The sequence below is a fragment of the Rhinolophus ferrumequinum genome, chromosome 9 (assembly GCF_004115265.2).
Source record: "Rhinolophus ferrumequinum isolate MPI-CBG mRhiFer1 chromosome 9, mRhiFer1_v1.p, whole genome shotgun sequence".
Taxonomy (NCBI): Eukaryota; Metazoa; Chordata; class Mammalia; order Chiroptera; family Rhinolophidae; genus Rhinolophus; species Rhinolophus ferrumequinum.
Genome location: NC_046292.1, coordinates 9,835,738 through 9,857,728, shown reverse-complemented (window position 1 = coordinate 9,857,728; position 21,991 = coordinate 9,835,738). Strand labels below are relative to the sequence as shown.

General features: G+C 49.5%; 1 protein-coding gene across 5 annotated transcripts in view; it reads right to left on the bottom strand.

The window, feature by feature from the left end:
• Positions 1-21,991, bottom strand: part of KAZN (kazrin, periplakin interacting protein) — a 1,005,443-nt gene that overhangs the window by 246,287 nt on the left and 737,165 nt on the right. The window lies entirely within an intron of this gene.

The following is a 21,991-nucleotide window of genomic DNA, read 5'->3' as shown; positions in this document are numbered from 1 at the left end:
GGAAAGCAGAGGAGGACAGATCAGGTATGCTTCCCTGACCTCATCTTGTCCCCCCGCCCTACCTCTCCAGAAATGGGCTTCCCGAGAGGCCCTGGGCCTGTAGCAACACCAGCCTTGCTAAGGCGCCTACGTTTGGAATGAGAAACGCCACCCAAGGGCACTTCTAGAAGGGCAGACACCCCATGCCCTGAGCACTGTGGGTTCAGTCGCCTGAGTGCTGGCAGCTCCTTCTTTGGAGGTGAGAAGAGGCGCTGGAGAAATGACCAGACTCCCATTATCTGCCCAAAACTTAGGACAATGAGGCCAACAATAACGAACTGTTCGCTTCCTCGTCATGGCCTGAGGTGGGGCCAGACGACGTGGTGGCCCTGGATGGCAGAGCACAGGCTCCCCCATCTGCTCAGATGTACGTAATTGCCCAGGTTTGTGGGTATAGAAAGGGAGACGGGCGCCTGCCTTGTTTGCAGACTCACCTGATTTGATTTCAGCACCTTTTCTGAAATGGCTCCGATTTCTCTGCCTTTCAGAAAATGACTCGCTTTGTCCCTCCCACGCAACGATACCCTGCCCGAATCTGTACCGATTAATACCGAATTTTCTGAGCCTCCTCCGGCACAATGGAGGAAACACGACCCGCTTGAGAAGGTTGTTGGAAGATTATCATTCAGATTATTATCGGGAATCCGTACGACCAACAGGTTATACTGCACCGAGGCTGGCCCAGGGCTTAATTACGGCGTCTCGTGTAACGCCCCAGCCGTCTGGGAGGTGGGTGCTCTGGGTAACGCATCCTCCAGGTGAGGTAGCTGGGGTTGGGGGCGGCCAAGTGATTGCAGTGTCATCATCTGACGTGCTTCAGGTAACGCCCAGGACCCAGAGGGGCTGGCTTCCCCGCCACTGACCCCATTACACACCATCGTGGTATTACCTTTATCATGTGACCGCCTTCCCAAAGATCTATATAGACCCCTGTTTTGTGATATTTGTGACTGCGCAGGAAGCAATAGGTCACACCGCTGTCAGCCCCTGCCGCACTGGCAGGAGAGTAAGAAGGACCCAGAATGCCCAGGCCCCTGCTTACAACAGGCCCACGACTGGGTGTGAAGCCCACTCCAGCATTCACACCTCACCCCTAATGTCTTCCATTACTGCCTGCTGGGCTGGAGCCCTGGTTAGGGGGCATTACAGAGGTAAGAAGCTCCAGGAGCCCCAGGAAGTCTTGGGGTGCCCCATGGGCCCAGAGACTGGGCACAGTCCCTGCTTTGGAACAGGGTTGGGTGGAAGCCCTTGCAGGGTCTGTGAGGAAATCTCTGCATGACTGGGAGGCCAGTCTCCTGTTTGCCTGTAGTCAGGGCAACAGGTAGAGACTGGCAGCGGGACGGACAGGAGATACAGCCTTTGATGTGCTGTCCTATTCTCTGTCTTTAGTGACCATGGAAAGTCATCAACGTCAAGTCCAAGGAGACTTTCCTCAGAGGACATCAAGGTGAATAGACTAGTGATGCTTTTCCCCCAATAGCAGATGTGCTGCACGACGGCTGACGATGGTGTGGCCTTAACCGTTTATTTACAAAGAGTAAAGTGGAGTCTAATCCATTCTGAGTCATGGTCACGACTTGGCCCCGACTCCTGGGGGACGATCAGGCTACCCCAGCACAGAGAACAACTGGTAACTAAGTGGATCGTGCACTGAGGTGTAAACGGCAGGAAAGAGCTCGGCCTCACTATGTGCTGCACAGCACACCGAGGGCTTTATATACTGTTTCTCCTATAATTCCCAACACCACCCCTGAGCGAGGTATTACGTATGTCCCCAGTGTTCCATTTATCCACCACTGCATGAAAAACCAGCCCAGAACTTACTTATTTTGCTCACCAGTCTGCAATTTGGGCTTGGGGACAGCCTGTCTCTGCTCCACCTGGCATCCAAGAAGTCCAGGTGGAAACTACAAGGCTTCCTATGGGACCTAACCTCAGGGGTCCCAGAACGTCACTTCTGCCACATTCTATTGGTCAAGCCAGATTAAGGCTAATCCAGATTTAAGGGGAGGGGAATTAAATTCCACCTCTCAATGGCAGGCATAGCAAAGCACCACACCCATTTTACAGATGGGGAGACTGAGGTTTCACAGATATTAAACACTTTCCCATAGAGGGCAGTTGATAAGTAGCAGAGACCCAAATCTGAGCCCAGCTCTGAATAAGCTCTGAACACATGCTCTTTCTCCTTTACAAAGTAGTACTTCAGACCAGCAAGATAATACTGATAGTTGATGATTTAGCTAGTAGGGTTTGTCTTCAGAAATAGGCACAAAAAGACCATTAAAAATAAGACCTTGTTTGAATTTCTAAAGTCTATGGGAGTTTTCCTAAGCATTCAGTTTCTTTTCTGAGAGACAAGCTTGGTCAAAGTTTTCACAGGTTAAGACTTCACCAACACACAAAATTCAGGCTTAAACAATGAATGTGATCTGGACTAGAAAATAATTCCTGAATTTGTCCATAGCTTCCTCCTCTCTGTCAAGCATTCTTGTCCTACTACCCCTCCCTTGAAGACCAGAGAGAGACATGTGGGTGCCTTAGGCACCCAACTGTATGCATGTACAGTTGCTCAAGGTGTGCACTGTACAAGGAGAACAGTTGAGGGGTAATACGGTTGAAACTCAGCCTGTGCTCCTTTCTCCAAACCTTGTGTCATGGTGCGGGATTGAGTTCATCTGGAGTTAGGGTGACATCTTCTAATTTGCTCAAGGTCACCGTGGAGGCCTAACCTGCCAGAAGAGACTAATATTGGTGCAAACTTCAAACCAATGCTATCTAAATTATCCTGAAGAGAGGCTGAACATTTCAAGGCAAAGGTGGGGAAGGAAAACGTGATGGCTCTCAGTCTCCCTTCTAATGTCTCAAGCAGTTCTGCTCTGGCTCCAAATTTGCGTACTCCGTTCGGATAAACAAAAATTCTTCAGTGTTTGGGGCTACCTTCTATAGAGGACCATTCGTTGATCATGTATCGATCCCTAGGTAGTTACACACCCTTTAAAGGTTTTGCCCCTCTTGAGTTCAAGTTCTGATTCTTCCATTTACTTCCAGCCGGGCCTTGGGCCAAATCTATGACATCTCAGGGCTTGTCACTTCCCCTGTGAACCAGCGATCAGAATGACACGTGTTTCATTAAGTCTAAGAGAATATTATTTATACATGCACCATTATTTCACGTATCGCTAAGAAAATAAAGCTGCCAATTAAATTGACATGCTTTTGATTCTAAGATGCAGCCCGAGTTCTGAGATAAAAATAGAAACAAAATGTATCTTAGAATTGATGTAATTTAGTCAAACAGCTTGCCTCCCTGTACTAAAAGGATGTTGTGAGGGGAAGTCTTTATAAACTAGAAAGCACTAAAAATATTAATTCTTCTTAGACAAATGAACTTTCAAATGACTTCATCTCAAAGACTAATGTACTGTTAGATCCTCCCCAAGCCTCGTATAATTGTTTTAATGTTCTCACTAAGTATTTCAAAAAGCTGCATTTGCAGCGTCTGGGTTGATTTTCTCCATTTATAATATTCCCACCCTCTGATGATTTATTTGTGTAGTATCAACTTCTGAGTTTTCCCTTGAATGGGATTCAAGATTTGGGGCTTGATTTATATAGTTAGAATTGACTAACATTTGGAAACAATGAGCCGTGTTGTCTAAACACATAAATACCACAAGAGAAAGCTGAAGTGCTAATTACTGTAAGGGGAGGTAGGGCGGGGAAGGAAAACTACCACAAAACCCTGTTCAGTCTCAGGGTTTCCTTACAATGGTGCTGTGGGCTGGGGGAGGGGAGCGCTCCACAGGCCACATTCCCCATGTTGTTTTGAGGGAGGAAATGGCTGGGAGGTTTGGATTGCGGTTTCCCTCTGGAAAGAAAAAGAAATAGTTGGGAGGCCACCAAAGAGCAGTTGATTCATAATTCTTCCAATCTGAAAAAATGTCAGCTCTCTGGGACCTTGGGCGTCCTGTGTCCTCAGCAGGACAAGCAGGCCTTGGCACTCCAGCAGGCGCCAGGTCACTGAGTTCTGACTTCCTGGCCCTCTTGGGCTGGTGGGTGGGGGCTGGAACTGACCCGTCCAACCCCAGGAGGCCATTTGCTCCCGGCTCAGGATGACCTAATCATAGTGCTGGAAGTAGCCTCTCCAGGCCATCTGGGTGTCCTGGGGGAGGCAGCCTGGCATCCCTGAACAAGACACACCTTGGAATCAGGCAGACCTGAGCTTATCATCGGCCTCTATCATGTGTCAGTGGTTTGTTCCTGGACTTTTCTGTACCTCAGTTTCCATATTTTAAGGCTAAATGAGCTAATGTAGGGGACAGTGGCCATCCAAGTGTCTGGAACGGAGTGGACGCTCACTAAATGATTTCTATTCAGAACCCCTGATGGAACTCTCTGATTCATATTCAACCAACATTTTGCTCAACTTCCACTACCGTGTTTCGCCGAAAATAGGACCTAGCTGGACCATCTGCTCTAATGCGTCTTTTGGAGCAAAAATTAATATAAGACCCGGTCTTATTTTACTATAAGACCTGGTCTTTAATATAATATAATATAATATGATGTGATGTGATGTGATGTGATATGATATGATATAATATAAATCAGGTCTTATATTGATTTTGCTCCAAAAGACGCATTAGAGCTGATGGTCCAGCTCGGTCTTATTTTCGGGGAAACACGGTATACGCCAGGCACTGTGTTGGGGCACCGTGAGAAAGACAGATCTGGTCTTTGCTCCCACAGGACTTAGAGTCCAGTACAATGAGTCCATAAACAAAGTAAGATATATTTAGTGGCTGATACAGGCTATGGAGAATATAAAGCAAGACCTGGGGTGGAGAGAGACCAGACATGGGGCTGCTATCTTAGCAAGGGCCACGGGGGGAGGCGATGCCCGATAAAGTACTTCAGCCCCCCAGCCCATGATTCTCCAGCCCAGTGGTTCTCAACTGGGAGTGATTCTGCACCCACTCCCCAGGCAATATTTGGCAATGTCTAGTGACATTATAGACGGCAGGTGGCTACTGGCATCTAGTGGGTAGAAGCCAGGGATACCGATAAATATCCTACGTGCACAGCAACCCCCACCCCACTGCAAAAAAACTCAAAAAATTATCTGGCCCCAAATGTCAATAGTGCTGAGGTGAAGCAAACCTGATCTAGTCTATTATGCTGTGTTATGTTTTTCTTGACACTTAACAGAGCTGATGACTATGCACCCCGCCTCAGTGCAAGGAACCTGGCTAAATAATAGACCCACCGTCATCATGGCCTGTCATGGGTGACATCAGAGAGCCAGCCACCCAGTCCCTGCCCTCGCCATGGTGTGCAGGCACACAGTGTGCTCTGTGGAGGCTGGCTTTACGTCCCACCCACCCCCGGCGTAGGTTATCCCAATAAAGCTTATTCTGCTAACTACATAACTGCAGATTTTTATTTATTTGTTTATTTTAAATCAAACACAATAGGAATCTGGGGCTGGCTTTAGCCAGCTTTGGGGCAAATGGATTCAGGAATACGTCTAGACCAGTGTCCCTGGAATCCAACGACAGGCATTGGCATGGTCCAAAACTTATATACGGTTAAAGGAAACAATCAGAAGCATGGAGTGATGCGGCCTCTTACAGGCACACAGGTATAGCAGAGAGTGACAGCTGGCAGACTGACAGTGAAGAAGGAAGAGCAATGTCACCAAGGGACAGAGAAGAATTTGGAAAGCATGGTGGTCTGGGGCCATTTGGACTCTCCAGGTACCTCTGCATTACACAGCACAGAACTGAAAAACCAAGGCCAGGTTGCACTGTTACTGCCTCCCCACCAAAACCCACTCCCCTTATTCCATGCCACCAGGACTCTGATTTTATTTGAGAGATAATGTGCTCAGCCCTGTGATTGGCTGAAATCAGCCACGGCCATCCCCTGCCTCTTTGCCAGTGATTGGTCTAGGAATGGGCATGTGATCCTGTTCTAGCCAATAAGATGTAAGGGCAAGTCCGCTTGGGAGTTTCTGGAAACATTTTCCTTCGATAAAGCAGACAGCCATGTGACTAGAAAATTTGCTTGGCTTGTTTGTTTGCTTGCTTTCAACCACAACTCCTTTCTTCCTGTTTGGGAAACGGCCTTGTGACGAAGGATGTGATGCTTGGAACTGTGGCAGTCATTTTGTGATCATGAGGGAAGTTTTCCCAACATGCTGAGGATGGAGAGAAAAAAAACACAGAAAGAATCCTTATCTTCAATGACATTGTTGAGCCCTAAACCAGTTCTGAAAACTTAAGATTTTTTTGTTATATAAGAAATAAAATGCATGTATTGTTTAAGCCTCTATTAGTTGGGTATTCTGTTACCAGTGGCCCAAAGCATCCTAAATAATATGGTTTCTTTTTGTAATAATACCTCTCAGAAAGATGTCCATCCCCAGAAGTGAACATTTTGAAAGGCATCATCTCTAAAATGGACAAAACACCAGTTATTTAGAAACCTCTTCAATCTGGAATGATGTCCTCTACCCTGAGGGTTCCACAAAGTACACAACTACTCTATTTAATCACACCAGAGTCATATGATCTACGACACACACCATCTCTGCTTTTGCACAGTAACTTAACGCTCATGATCTCCTTTCACAGACTCATAGAATCACAACATTGGAAAATTGCACTTTGAGCCAATTTCCTCCATAATCTCCTCCTTCGTTGTTCATGTTCTCCACCCCCACGCCATGTAGGACTGGTTTATCTGCCTAATAAGTGCAGAATAAAGGACTGGGCACCCATAGCCAGCCCCTCCTCTCTCCTTCCTCGTGGGGGTGAGCTGCCCACAGGAGGTTTACACTCTGCTCTGCTCCTCCACAAACTCAAGAGCTGAAGGGTAGCCTGTGCTCCTGGGGGAGTGGGCCCTGCTCCAGGCCAGTGCTACCTGTGTCTGGATGGGGACGTAGGCCTAATTAGGGGGCCCCGTTTACCTTCTGATATAGGACACATTCTCCACTATAAGCTTTATCAAGAATGAAAATGATATTTTGGTCTAGCATTGTATACCCAGGGTCCGTTCAGGGAATAGACTCTATCCTGGCTACTTTAAGCAGGAAGGTATTTTTTTATAGGATAGTAAATGGGTTATAGAATTGTAGAAAGAGCTGAAGAAATAGAGCTATCAGGAATGAAAAGGCACACTGCTGAACTGGGCCACCAAGGGATCTGCTGCCTCTTCCATGAACCAGATAGATGCTGGCAGCTCCAGAACCTATCCTCCTTGGGCACAATCAGGAAGCTGCCCCTCCTGGTGTGTCTCCTGAAACCACACTGTGCCTGCCAGGACCAGCACCAGCAAAATGGATCTGCTGGGCCCACTTCACAGGCTCCACACTGCTTAGGGACCACTGTTGAAGCGACCTCAGAGAAAGCAAGTGCCTTGGGGACATGCTTCCCAGCAGAAGTATAAAAACAATAGGAGTGGGCCTCTGCTTTACACCTACTTTCCAAACCTGATGTGAACTCATCTCCTTGGCCAAATCTGAATCATAGGCAGAACTCTAGCTGCAAGGGAGTCCTGACACCAATTCCCAGCTTTCCGGCTTCTGCAGGAGAGCTAGGCCTGCAAGGCCAATGGTGAAATACTAGATGAGTTCGTATTCTATACACCCATCTGCATGGTGGCTATGGGTATAACTGCTAAATTAGACTACCTGGGTTCAAACTCAGCTTTGCCATGTGCTAGCCTTGTGGCCTGAAGCATGCCATATAATTCAATATGCATACGTTTCTTCACCCATAAAAGGGGGATAATAATAGGACCCACCTTATATGGTTGTTATGAGGATTAAACATTCCCTGTATTCAAACCCTTCCTGCTTGTTATCAGGAACTCAGAAACAGAGTCGATTCAGATAGGGAGGGAAACCTGGACATATAAAACACACAGAACTGTAGCTGGCACATTATGTAATACATACCATGGAAGTATTTGCTGTTATGGCTTCAAAACTTGGCCCCTCTCAGGCTATTCCCCAATAACAGCTTAAGATTAGACAGAGACAGTAGAGGTTAGGATGGGTGTGTGTGTTCGATTTTGTGTAGATCAACAAATAAATATGTCCAAATTCCTTACTAATAGCACTGTCAACAGGCCTCATGTGGTTTTGAATCGGTACTGACGACAATGAAGAAAACAAAAGGTGGCCCCTGAAAGCGTGCTCACTGACTCCCAGCATCTTTCCTGCCAACCAGCCTCCCAGGGCCATCCAGCTGCGAAGGCCCAAATGAGAAGGTGTCCACAGGAGATGACTGGCGTCAAGCATAATTCAGCATCCTGTCAGGAAGCGGGCCTGACAGCTGATAAAAATGAAATATAATTAGATGTCAACAAAAAAGAACATGGCAGGGCATCTGCTGAAATGCCAAGCTCGTAGCCAAGACCCCCTCCCATAGGGTGCCAGTCATGCCTAGCTACCCCTAGGTGATGACGTGACCAAAAGACATTGGTGTCAGATGCTGAGACAAAAGGAGCAGTGGTGTCTGGAGTCCATGGAAGATGTGTCGCCATGCCACTGAGGGGCTATGGACTTTCCCCTATGGGTCCCGTGGCCCGTGGGAGTTCTTCCTGCTGTCCAGGCCCTGTCGGAGGAGTAGCTTTGGAAGAAAGAACATCAGAGGTTGTGACCTTCCATCTGTGTTTTGGTCTTGCTTCCAGAACTGGAATACTGAGATGAGAGATAGTTTGCCAGCTCCTCCTAAGAATGATTCTTCTAAAAATGATAGCTACCATTCATCGGGTCCTTAGTATGCCTTAAGGCTATGCTATTTGTTCTTTAATTGCGTTCTCTTTCTAGTGGCAAATATGGCTGTCTCCCAATATCCATTTTCCCTCCATGTGCAGTTGTGGAATGCTCCCCCCATCCCCTGCCTCTGTCCCCTAACATCCACTAATCTAGCACACAGGAGCCCAGAGACTCCATTTTCCAGCTTCCTTTGCAGCGAAGTTCGGCCATGTCGTGGTCAATGGGAAGTGACCAATAGAGGGTCATAAACTTATAGATCGCATGTTTAAAGAATCCGCTTTCACTTTCCCTTTCCCTCTCCTGTGGGCTGAAAAGGGGATGGAGAGTCATTTTCACCCAAGGGACAAGATTCTAATGTGTGACACAGCAGCAAGATAGAAGGAACCTGGGTCCCTGGACAACTTCATGGGGCATAGCTACCCTGGACCACCCTACCTTAGATTTCCACCAAAGAGAAAAACATATTTTGTAATTTGTATACTGCCTTTCAGGACTTGTTACAGCATCTTAGCTGTACCCCGACTAATACCTCTTCAACCTTCACAATGACCTTGCAGGATAGGTATGATTTTTCTCTCCATTCTACTGAAGAGAAGTCCAAGATTCAGAAAGGTTAAATGGCTCGCCCAAAGTCACAGCAGTACAAAATGGCTGAGCTGGTACCTGATTCCAAGTCTGGCTGTGACCCAAGTATGTGCCCTTATTTACTGCTCAGAGCTCCTGCTTCCTTCTGCAGGCTCTGTGCTGATGGCAATTTTCCTAGGTCTGTGCAGTTTTAAAAGGTTGGGACAAAGAACCTGATATGTTCCTCCTCCCACCAAGGAAATGGAGGGAAAGAGGTCTCCTTTTCCTTTGTAAAGCTGAGAATTGGGGACCTGGGGGATCAAGGCATGATAAATAGGTGTGGAGAGTTAACATCTGTTGTTTTTGCTTCCATTACCCCATTCTGAGGATGGCACCCAGATTTTGTGTGGGGGACCTCCCCTGCACTCTCAGTTTATATGATTCAGGCTGACTGACCCCCTGGGCCTGAGTTAGGCCAACGGACCCTCTGTCCCTGGCATTGAAGTTGGTGGGGAGACATGAAGCCTTTAAGGGCCCAGAGTTCATTCACCCCAGCAGCAGACCTTGACAAGATGGTCCATGGGTTTTGGTCACCCGAATTCTGGGCCGCCCTGAGTCCTGACCCTTCCCCACCTTGCTCATCAGCTTTGACGAGCTGATTTGGAGAGCTCTGACTCATCCTCCTAATCGAGTGCCCCGTTGCTTACATTTTTTCCAGGACTGGTCTGCCTTCCTTGCAAAGATCCTGCCTGATCACTGGAGCTGCTCTGAGCCCAGGGCAGAGGGGGATGGCACAGACCAAGTCCAGAGATGACATCGAAGGTTCCAGCCAAACCACCTGTGAGCCCCGGAGCTGGACTCAGAGACCAATATCACTAGGTGAGGAGCTGGCAGGCCCAGGGACGGGACGGGAGACAGGAAAGAGGTTGGAGAGAGGATAAAGAACCAAGACTGAGTCGGGGGAGCGGGGTGCTTATATTGCTCGGTTCTGGGGTGCAAGTGGGTTCTGATAACATGGATCTGCCTTGAGGCTCCATACATCCTGGCACTGGACCAGGCCACAGAAGAAAGGCCACCAAGGCTCTGCCTGCTGGCCGTGCCTAATGGCCCAGGAGCAGGGGGCAGTAAAGTAAGGCTCGGCACCCCCTCTCCAGGCCCAGTGAGAGCAGCACTCGGGAGGTGCAGTCATAACGCACTAGGGCGACTCTCCCTACATGGAGCTGGATTTATGGGGCCCACTCAGGGCTCTGCCTAATTTCAGAGGCACAGACTCAGCCGGGGCATCATTCATGGAGCACAGCCAGAGCCACAGGCACCTGGGGTTAGCTTGTGCCCCTGTGCAGAGGGCACACCACCATGGGACCCTCCCAGCTCTGCCAGGCTTGTGACACTAGGGACCAGAAGGAGGGTGGCAGCTTCAGCACCTGGCTCCCAGGTCCTGCTGGCAGGAGCCTTTGATGCAGGACTTTCTGATCCTGAGTGTCGGCGCTGAGCACACGGAGACTGGAGGGATAGTCGGGTCTGGCACCGGCCAGATGGTGGGAGGGCTCATCAGTCATGGACAGCAGGGGACAGGGATGAGGAACCAGTGAGTTTGAATCCTCCCTCTGCTAATTCCTAGCTAGGAGACCTAGGGCCACTTGCTTCATTCACTTCTCTGAGCCTCAGTTTCCTCATCTGTAAAATGGGGACAACAAAACTTTCCTCCTCGGGACATTGTGCAGATGAAGGAGGGGTGGGAGGGCTTCAGCACAGCGCTTGCTGTATAATTAGCCCCCAGTCCGTGGTAGCCATGACAGTGTCAGGTAGAATAACAAATACCTCACTTTTCTTGTGACTCACTTTTGCGTATCTAATTCTGTCTTCATGATCACACTGGGGGACGGGGGGAGGGAAGATGGGTCAATGTTTCCATGTTATTGAGGAGAGAACCAGGCCTCTAGAGGTCAGGTGGCTTTCCTGGGTCCCCATGGGGGCTGGGGACAGGGCCAATGGTGTTTACTCCTGGGTTACTTCTCAGCGCCAATGAGAACCCTGCCCTCCAGAGAGAATGGTGCGAAGAGTCACGGGCACCATTACTGGTGCTTACTGGGTGCCAGGCCCCCTGCCTTATTAATGCTTTTATTACCCGTGACAGGAAGCCAGCTGGCGAAGCAGGATCAGCGCTTATGAAGAAATCTTCCCTGGAAACTCAGAGGGTCGAATTGTCAGTGGTGATGCGAGGAGACGAAAGGAGATGCTTACGAGGCTCGGCGCTGAGATTTGGGGCCAGGTACTCCTCCGGTGCGGGCACTGTCCTGGGCAATGTGGATGTTCAACAGCATCCCTGGTCTGTACCCACGACCTGGCAGCAGCACCCCCACCTGCACACACCAGTTAACCGAGTATGTCTCCAGATACTGCCCAGTGTCCCCTCGGGGGCAAAAGTGTGCCCAGTTGAGAACTACTGCATGGAGAGAAATGAGGGTATGACAGAGGGAGGTTCTGGAAGGGTGCAGAGGACAGCTGCCTTTAGTGCAGTGAAAGAGGGGTTTAAGAGAGACTCCGCAGAAAGCCGGTGTCGATGACTACATCAGTGATGTGTGACAGACAGAGCAGGCTGTCACAGCCTTCCCCGTGAAGCCCAGGACGTGATAAACGGCCACCATCGAGAAAGGCCCATCTTCCTGCTCTTGGAAAGTAGAGGTTTTACAGAGGATGGCCCATCCTAAATCCACCCCTTCTCTTTCCCTTCTAGGAGGGCCCAGAACGTCCTCCGGCCAAGGGACCCAGATAACTTACGAGCTATGGATGGATGAAGTCACCTGCACCTTCACTCGCACCTGTTTATGTCATGGCTCCTTGTAACACTGACAGGTAGCATCTGTCCCAACCATGAACTTGCTCCTGGTCTTGGCTCCCTGAACTCAGAAGAACAAAACGCTCCCCAAGGAGATGGTTGCGGTGTTATGGAAAGAGAACCACAGGGGTGTGAAAACACCCTGAGATTGCTCTGTTCAGCCTCAGTGGACCGGCCATCAAGAAGTTCTGGAACCACCGCTCGGCTCTGCTTGCTGCAATGGTTAGAATGATTCATCTTATCACCATAGTGCTTGCCTTGGGGTCCTCTTTTTTGTTTGTTTGTTTGAGACATGATTCATATACCATAAAATTCACCTTTTAAAAGTATACAATTCAGTGGTTTTTAGTATATTCACAAGGCAGCGCAACCATCACCACTAGCTAATTCCAGAGTCTTTTCTTTACTCCAAAGGAAATCCTTACCCATCAGCAGTCCCTCCCTATTCCCCTCTCCCCAGCCCCTGGCAACCACTGTTTTCTGTCTCAATGGATTAATTAGCCCGTTCTGGACATCTCATCTGACTGACATCATACAACATGGAGTCTTTTGTGACTGGCTTCTCTCGCTGAGCATGATGTCCTCAAGGTTCACCCACGTGCAGGAACAGTATTCCATTGTGTGGACGTACCACATGCCGTTGATCCAGTCATCAGCTGATGGACGTTTGGTCGTTTGCACTTTTGGAGACTCTGAGTGATGAGCATTCACGTACAAGTGCTCGTGTGGACATGTTTGCACTTCTCTTGAATATACACCTAGGACTGGAACTGCTGAGCCATTCATCTGTGGTTCTTGGTTTTGAGATCATGAAAACTTTGAGATCTGTCACAGTGGGTCAGTCTTGGGTGTTTCTGGGTTGGGGCTTCGGCCACTCTAAATCCCTGCTGTCTTCCCATCTGGCTCATGGAACTGCCATCGCACTCTCCACACACACACACACACACACACACACACACACACACACACACTCACACAGAAGTCTTTTAGAAGCTATTCATAGCCCAGCTTGAGTTCCCACAGCACTAGCTCTCTGGGTACATAACTATTCTGACAATGTCTCCATAATTCAGTAGAAGAAACATGTCAGATACTTATAACTTCAATATGGCCCATGGGGACATCTATTATCCAACACTGTTTTATTAGTTGCATGAAGATATGAACATGAAGAAAGGGAAAGGAACTCTGATCAGGGTCTCTAAGGCTTCCTGTAAAATATCGTGTAAGATTCCAGAAATGAAACTAAATTGTACATTATTTTTTTTTATTTAGTTAAGGCCTACTTTAAAAAAAAATACGGTTTTAAGGGGCTTCTGTATGAAAGTCAAATCCGCTTGTTAATTATATCCTGAGCTCCACTGTCACGTGCAACATCTACTCGATCTGATTCAGTTAATGGTCTGCGAGATGATAACATTCCTTTGCAGACGTGGCCAGGCCCATTTCTGATCAGTTCAACAACTCGACTGGGTCCTCTAAAAATTCAACGGAAGTTAGCCTTGGACCTGGAGGCACTGTTCCATTCATTCACTTCTGGGCCATGTCAATATTCTAAAGAGGCTTCGAGTGTTACTCCCCTTTGAATAATTTATCCTAGCTAATAATAGCTTTAAAGATTGGCTAACATGAAAGCAAAACAGCCATTCCCACAGGTGTCTCAAAATGAAGCCTTTTTTTTTGGGCAGAAGAGCATAAAATAACCATGTCAGCTTCTGTAGCCCTCAAGCAATTTAGCTGAGAAGGTTCATCTCAACCCAACCAGTGTTCCCTGCGATCTCTTCTGAACACATGTTGTATGACTTAGGCAGAAAGTAGAACTAAGAGAGGGTAGTGGGCTATAGGATAGGTATAGGATAGGCTATGTTGCAGTGACAGGCAACCCCCTTCAACGTCAGAGGTTTTAAATAACGAGTACTTCATTTCTTCCGGCATCTCTGTTCATCTAACCCTGAAAAAGAAAGGAAAGTCCATCTTTCTTTTACTAGATTATTATCTGATTATTCGATTGTTGCAGGGAGAGAAGGAGGTTTGCTGACGGACTTTCAAAAGTTGCTTGGAGGCTGCATTCCTTAATTATAAGCAAAGGGTTTCATGAGACAGTGAGCTCACTGCTAAGAGTGAAAGCCATGGAAAGATAGCATGAGGTTTGCTACTCCTTTTCCGTTAGCTTTGGTACCTGACCACAGGGCCAAGCATGGAGCAGGTGACGGGCAGCAGAGCGGAGCACTGACAGAGGCTGCCCTCATGGGTTTGAATCCTGCTCCCGGCACTCCCAAGCTGTATGACTCAGATGACTTTCTTATCTCTCTGTGCCTCAGTTTCCCCATCTGTGAAGCGGGGAAATAACAGTCCCTCCTTCCTGGTGCACAATGAACAGTAATTAAAGTAGTGCCTGCCCAGTACCCGGAAGAGTCTCTGGCACACGTGGACACCGTATTAGCGGTAGGAGTATTTGATAAATAAATAAATAGCATCTTTTGCATTTAGAACTTCAGAACTGAACTAGGATTATTTTCTTGGATCCTCACAACAGCTCAGTGAAGGAGGCATATGAGGATGACCATTTTGCAGATGAGGAAATGGAGGCTTGGACAGGTAACTTGCCTGGAGTCTGATAACTAATCAGAGGTGGAGCCAGAATTTCAACCGAGACCTTTCTGACACCAGGGCCAACACTCTGTCATGAAGCTATCGAAAGAACCTCTATTGCAGAACAAAATAGACAAGGCTTAGGTGAAGGGCCTGGTACCCATTTTTCTTGGTCTGACGTGTTGTAAACTCCACACTCCGTCTTCATTCAGACTGTTAATACTCTTGGTTCCAACATTCTCTCCAATCCTCCCACACCGAACCCTTCTTGTGGACTCCCGCCTCCCAGAGTGGGTTCTAGGATCGCACTGCATTGTTCTTCTGTTAGGTCTTCTTGGACAAAACATAAATTAAAAATGGCACCCCTTCTGCCTTTCTACCTTCACGTGTATTATCCAAGTGGCCGCCAAATGATTCATCCACGTAGCTTAATTTTAAATCCAGAATGCCATCTTTACCATTTTCTGCACATGGTAGAGCCAGGAGCTGCTTTCATCACTGAGCTGACCTAAGTCCTGTTTCTCTTTGCAGCAGACGTGACTGCAGGGAGAGGGGCAGGTCATGCCATCTGTTCCAGCCTCTCTTCTTCTGTAAAGAGTGTTTCTTTCTTAAGCTCACCCCTTCCTTCGGGGGATAGTGGGTCAGGGCTGTTAACGGGATGCGAAAGACAGTTCAATGGAGAGACTTTCTTGCTGCCATACTTGCTAACGATGGGACAGGTAGCTTCCAAAATATGATGACATGTAGAGCCAAGCCGAACGGAGCTCTTCTGTGCCCTTTTGCAACAGAAACGCACCCCAGAGCTCTCCAGCGGATTCCGGGCTGTCAGAAGAATTGTCCGCTCCCCCAGTCATCGTCACACACCTACGATGCCAGGCTCTGTTCTAGGGATGAAGATCAGAGCTGGGTAGCACAAGGTCTCCACATTCACGGAGCTCCCGTCTGGGTGTGCAGGTGGAGCTGTGGTTGTCATGGGCTGGTCTGGATCCAGGACAGGAACACGTCGCCTCACTAAGGTGTGGGGCTTGAGTTTGAAGAGCAGCAGCCGAGTTCTGGCTGGGGAAAAGCCCAGACAGTGGAGGCAGGAAGCCGTGCCTGAGAGGCCCGCGCACAAGTCTGGATTGAGGCATTTGGTGCTTACATGCAAGCAGGATACCCAGGGGCTTGTTCCTGAGATTGCAAAGCTCTAGGGCACAGACGGGGCCAGAGCAGGGAACAGAGGCTGGAAAGTAGCCGATGTGGCATTTCTGATTAGAGAGACAAAGTGCAGATGGGAAGAGGATAAGTGTGGCCAGCACAGAAGGGGAAAGATTTCCTCCCAGGAGGAGCTCACCACTAGTGGGGTGTGGGATGACAGGTAATAAATAAGCAAACTTATACAATATAGGCAGAGAGAAACAAAACAGTTGTGGGGATGAAGAATGGCTGTGCCAGTGAGAGTTTCCTATTTCAGATGAGGCTTTCTAAAAGGTGACATCTGAGCAGATACCTGAGTGATGGGGGAACCAGGAGAGGTGCAAACAGCATGTGCCAAGGCCCTGGGAAAGGAGAATGCTTGACACGTCACAGGAATAGCAAGGAGGCCAGAGGCTGGCACCGAAGGAGCACGGGGGTGTGCGGTAAGAGGTGAGGGCACAGGAATAGAAAGAAACCAGATCCCACAGGGCAGCAGGAAGGAGAGAAGTTGGGCAGATTTAGGTTACATTTCGGATGGGTGGTAGAGACCAAGCACTCTGAGGGCGCCATGAAGCCTGAATTTGAAAATAAACTTACCTGGGCAGAGGAAAGCAAACCTGTAACTCAAGCAACATAAAACGCTTTGGAACCAATCTCCAAGTGGCAGGTGAGCACCTCCTGTATATGCTAGGAAAGAGTGCAGCTGGCTTACGAGTATGCCGACCCGCAGTCTGCCGTAAGACCCTGGGCTCATGCTCTCCAGGCAGTCCGCTTGCACACCCCCTCACAGTGTAACACGTGCTTGCATGTACTGCCTCTCCAATCCTTACGGCCTGAGAGGCAGTGCGTCGGAGCTGGCTGTCCCTGCTCCGCAGAGCTGACTAGGAGCGTCTCTTCCCAGCTCTGTCACCAGGCACCTCAGGGGAGTAGCTTAAGTATTTACACCACAGCAGTTGCTGAACCCCACACCCAGCCTCCCTTCCCGTGTCCCCGGAAAGCCGGCTGTTAACCACTTAGCAGCATGCCACTGGCTGCACCCATTTGGCAGAAGAGGCAACTGAGGCTCATGGGGGTAAAGGCCCACAGCCCTGGAACGGCAGTGCTCCAATCCAGACGTCTGCTGTCTTTTGACAGTTTGTAGGTGACGGTGGGTGATTTCTGGGAGCAGCCCCTCTAGGGATAGCGGTTCACTGGGATTTAATTTTGGATGCCATGGGGAATTTTAAGGATTGCCACATCTCTTTCGGTCCCGAACTGTGTCTGGTTTCGAATAAAGCCAGAAATCCCCAGTGGGTTTTCCAAGAAGCAGGCGATCCCCTTGCTGACCCCTGCAGGCCACTATCACAAGAGGGCACCTAGAAAACCCTGGAGACAGTGCCGGGGGAGCCACCTCCCATCAGCCTGTGCCTTTAGGAGCTGGGAGAGGAGACCAGAGGAAGCAGAGGCTCAAGGTAAATGCCGCTTGTGTAACGGCCGGTGAACAAAAGGTCACGCCCCGTGGTATTACTTTTGATTACACCAAAGAAATCAATCCAGCTTTTCATTTCCTCAGGTGGAGGCTGCAGGCTGCATACGTTTCCAGGGCACTGACAGGGGCGGGGGTGGCCTGTGACAGGAAGTCTTGTTTGTTGAAGAAGGACCACCCAGAGGGCACTCTTCGGGGCTGCCCGGGGGTCCCTTATGGAGGGTAAGGAAAGCACCAGCAGGAAGAATAGGAGCACATATTTATTGAGAAGTTACTGCGTGTCATGCACTGTAGACATATACATGTATACACACAGACACACTCATGTAATCCTAAACACCCTATGACGAGACACTCACACTATCCTCGTCCCCATGTTACAGCTGTGTAAACAGATACACAGAGAGGCTAACTCATTTGTTCGAGGTCACACAGCTACTAGGTGGCAGAGCTGGGGTTTGAAGCCAGCTGGTCTAGCTGGAGATGCCGAACCCTGAACCACTAGTTCGCATGGGACAGGAAGATGCAGAACTTAGCCACAGAGCACTAAGCAATCCTCCGAGTGTGGTCTAACCGTCCTCAAAGGAAACTGGGAAAATGCTGTGGGCACCTGGGCCCCTTCACATCTCTACCCACTCTGTCCAACAAAGCCAGGCTACCCCCAACGATGCCACCGTGAGGCCCGACGTGCTGCCCTCGTCATTTCTGGCTGGGACCATGGCTGTGGCCTCCTGGAGGTCTCTGCCTCCAGCTTCGGGCCCGCCACATCACTGCAGAGGGCGTTCGTCCCCCTCAGCCTCCTGCAGGAGGCCATCACTAGCTCCGGTGCCTGAAGCAGCACGCACACCTGGCTGGCTTGACCCTTTGTTCCCTGTGCCGCTTTCACAGCGCAGCTGCAACCACCGTGTCCCATGAAAATGTCCTCTAAGGCCACCACTCCCTCTGCCTCCATGCCTTTGTACATGCTGTTTCCTGTGCTTGGAACACTCCCTCCCATTTTCTGCACCTGCTAATTCTTCATGATGCTAGTCAAGATTCCTCTCTTTCTGGAGACACCCTAACTCCCAGATTGAGGTAAGAGGCACTCTGGGGTCCCTGGGGCCACAGAACTCCTCCACCCTGATGGTCACTGATATACTTGTCTGCCTGTCTGCTGAGCTGTGAGTCTCTGGGGGCAGCGATGGTGTCTCATGCATTTTTGTTTCCTTAATACCCAGCATAGTATCTGACACACACAGGTGCACAATAACCACTGAATGAATGAATGAATGAATGAATGAATGAATGAATGCCTGGCCATCTATCTTTTCAACCAGGTACCAATTCTGATTCATGTCCTAAATCTGACAGCCAAAGGCAATGTGTGCTTTGGGGGTGGGCGGGGGTGAGGAAGAGTATTTGAAGATGAGAGTCAGAAGTAACATGAAAGGGGGCCAGGGCAGGCTTTTGAAAGTATAGTGACAACCAAAGTCCCCATAGCACTGACAGAGGTCGCGGCTGCTCCTCTGGAAAGGCAAACCCACCCCCACGCGGGGCGATCACACAGCCACAATAATCTCGCAGCCACTGCCACGGGGATCAAACGTGCACTGGAGACCACGCTATGTATGTGAGTGGTGATTAAAGGCTGGTGGTGAGTTCCTTCTGCCCGCACATCAGGCCACCGTGCCCAGGAGGCCCAGGAACTGCTCTCTGGTGACAGGATGGATCAGTCCTCGAATGTCCCAGACGTTTGCCCCGCTGCCTAACCACCTCCTGCTTTTGCCTTCTCCTGGGGATGGAGCCCTTGCTCGCGTCCACCGTGGAGTCCTGGACTATTGCCACTGCAGTATTATTGGGTGCTTTGCGGGCAAGTGGAAGGAGATGGCAGGGGGTTGGCAGGCATGGCCAGTGAACAGTGTGACATTCCTCGTACAGGTCCTGAGACTTGGGGTTCGGAAAATCACGCGATGCTGGAAGGCACAGCCTGTCGGCTGCTCAGCCCAATCGAGCGGATGAGGGGTGCTACTATGCTGGCACTAACAAGCTAACAGCCAAGTTGGGAAAGAGTCGTCTGAGGATGAGGCCCGGAGGGACATTTCGTGACAGAAAGGGGAGCAAGCTGGGTGGTTTCCGAGGCGGGCGTGTCACCTGTGAAAGCTGCCCAGCATGGCCCCCACCGACACCACTGACCTGGGCTTCCCCGGCGGCAGGAAGAACCCACTCGTTCTCCACGATGCCAGTTAAGGGCCGGCATGCAAGCCCTGGTCACCGGGTAATGAAATCTTAACAAACGGCGCCAGGAGAAAGGCTGTCCAAACAGATTAACGGTGACGGGACAGAGTTCAAAGAGAGATCGCTTTTCATGATTTAGATGCCTCTCAAGGCCGTTTCAAGGGCGGGGTTCTCTGTGGAGCACAGTGTGAGCGAGAGAGGAAATGGAGCAGGATGAGACTTGGAAGCTGAGGGAGGAAGACTGATGAAGTGCAGGCCTGCCCTCCCCCAGGAAGCCACGGTCCTTCTGGCTCTGGGAAACCTGGTCGGGAAGGCCAAGTTGCCAGCTGCAGAGATTCGGACAATGACATCAGTGATTTCCAAACAAAAGAACTGTCACTTACTAAAAATTAACAATGGGCCCTTCACTTTTTAGGGTGCTGTAAATGTTCTAGAATCAGATAGCGGCGATGGTTGCACAACCTTGTGAAGGTACTAAAACCCACCGAATCGTACACATTAAAATGGCAACGTTTATGGCAATTACATCACAGTAAATAAATAAAAAAGAGGGAAAAGCCCCTTTATTCCATGTCCCACCCTGGGTCGGGAAATTCAAGGATGTGATGATTTGGGTATAGGAGAACATATTCCACAAACAACGGAGACAAATTTTAAAAATCCCACTGAAAAATGGTGTTCAGGAGGCATCTGCAGTTAGCTTCCTGAAGCATATTTCAGCCAGGGGATAAACTTGTGTGAAACAAACATATTTACTGTGCACCAGACACTGTTGAGGCTTTAGGGACTAAAGAAAGATGAAGAGACCAGGGCCCTAGCCCTCAGAGAAAGAATGAGAAATAAGACAAGAAAAAAAATAATGTGGCTGGAAGGAGAACGTGCCACGGGCAGTGAGAGAGGCTCCCGAGGTTTAGTTCCAAGGAGGGTGAAGTCCCATTCGGTCCAGGGACCAGGGAATGAGACGTGGAGAAGGCAGTATTTGACACGGGCTTTGAAGGACTGGGGCTGGAAAATACAAAGTGCTTCCATTTGCCTGCAGAGGAGGGTGTCTGTCGGGCCATGGAGGAAGGTAGGTCTGGAAAGGGGTAGAACCTTCATAGCAGCTGACAGGGATGGGGTGGATTTGGTCTGCTTCAGGTCCTCACCAGGGAATGACTCCATCAGGTATGTCCTTCCCCGCCTCGGGGGTGGTTCTGGTTATAAAGAGTGAGGCCGGCAAGGTTTGCTTTGGGGAGCCCTCCCTATCACCACATCCACCCGATTCCCAGCACGATTCTGTCCTGAAGGCCCTCAGCTTTGATGAGCATGCCCCCCAAAGATACTCAGTGAATATGAGACGAGAGAATGAACAAACCAACAAATGAATGAATGCCCCTGACATGCAAGACCCTCACCTCCATGTCAAAGCTAACCTGTCCAGTGTCCCATTTCTTCAGGACTCTGCTAGGAAAGAGCCAGGTAACCTAGTTGAGTGTTTCCGTGAAGGCACTTCGAGAAGTTAACGGTAACCCTCGTAGGTGAGATGATGGCATTTGTGAATATATTCTCTGCAGGAAAGCTTAACTCAGGGGACTCTGATGGTGGCATCTCAGGCACAGGGCCTGCTGGGCAGAGGTATCCACACACCTGAGATCACAGCGCCACCCTTCTTGGGCTTGTCCTGTCCCTGTGCTCAAGTATCTTAAAGATGACGCAGTTGCAGAGGCAAAGCCATCTCTGGCTTGGCAGGTAAGCGTCGACAGCAGCAGGCTCAGCGTGGCCGGGCCCCTGCATGATTTAACAGGGGCCCGTCTGTGCCTGGCACTCTTGACATTCACTGTGCATCTTTTATTCGCACAGACAGGTGACTGCGACTCATGCCTCATCACTCTAACCGTTGCCTGATGTAGGGAATAGAAAACATTACAGGCATTTGTGCTGCATCCGTCTTCTTGGACAGGAACCATTCCTGAAGGTTCTATGAGCTGCCACCCCAAGAATTCAATTTACCCATCCTGCCTTCCTTGGAGGGCCCCTTAGCACCCTGGGATTAATCACAATGCATTTGGGCTAGAAGTTTTTCTTCTGTGCTCCACTCTTGTCAGAGTCCAAACCATCTTTTCCCACCTGCCACAGATTTATCTTTACGCTGTGCTCCTGGAGGGAGAACTCGGAGGCTAACCCAGCAGATGAGCTCATGAGGTTGGAGGCCTGGGAGTCACTGCTGGCCCATCTCTAGTCGGTGGGGTTGGGGGTCGGGGTGGGACAGTGACACAGAGGTGGGCAGGCTTCCTGGGCATGTGACCTCTGCAGCTGCACAGGGAGGGTCTCATGC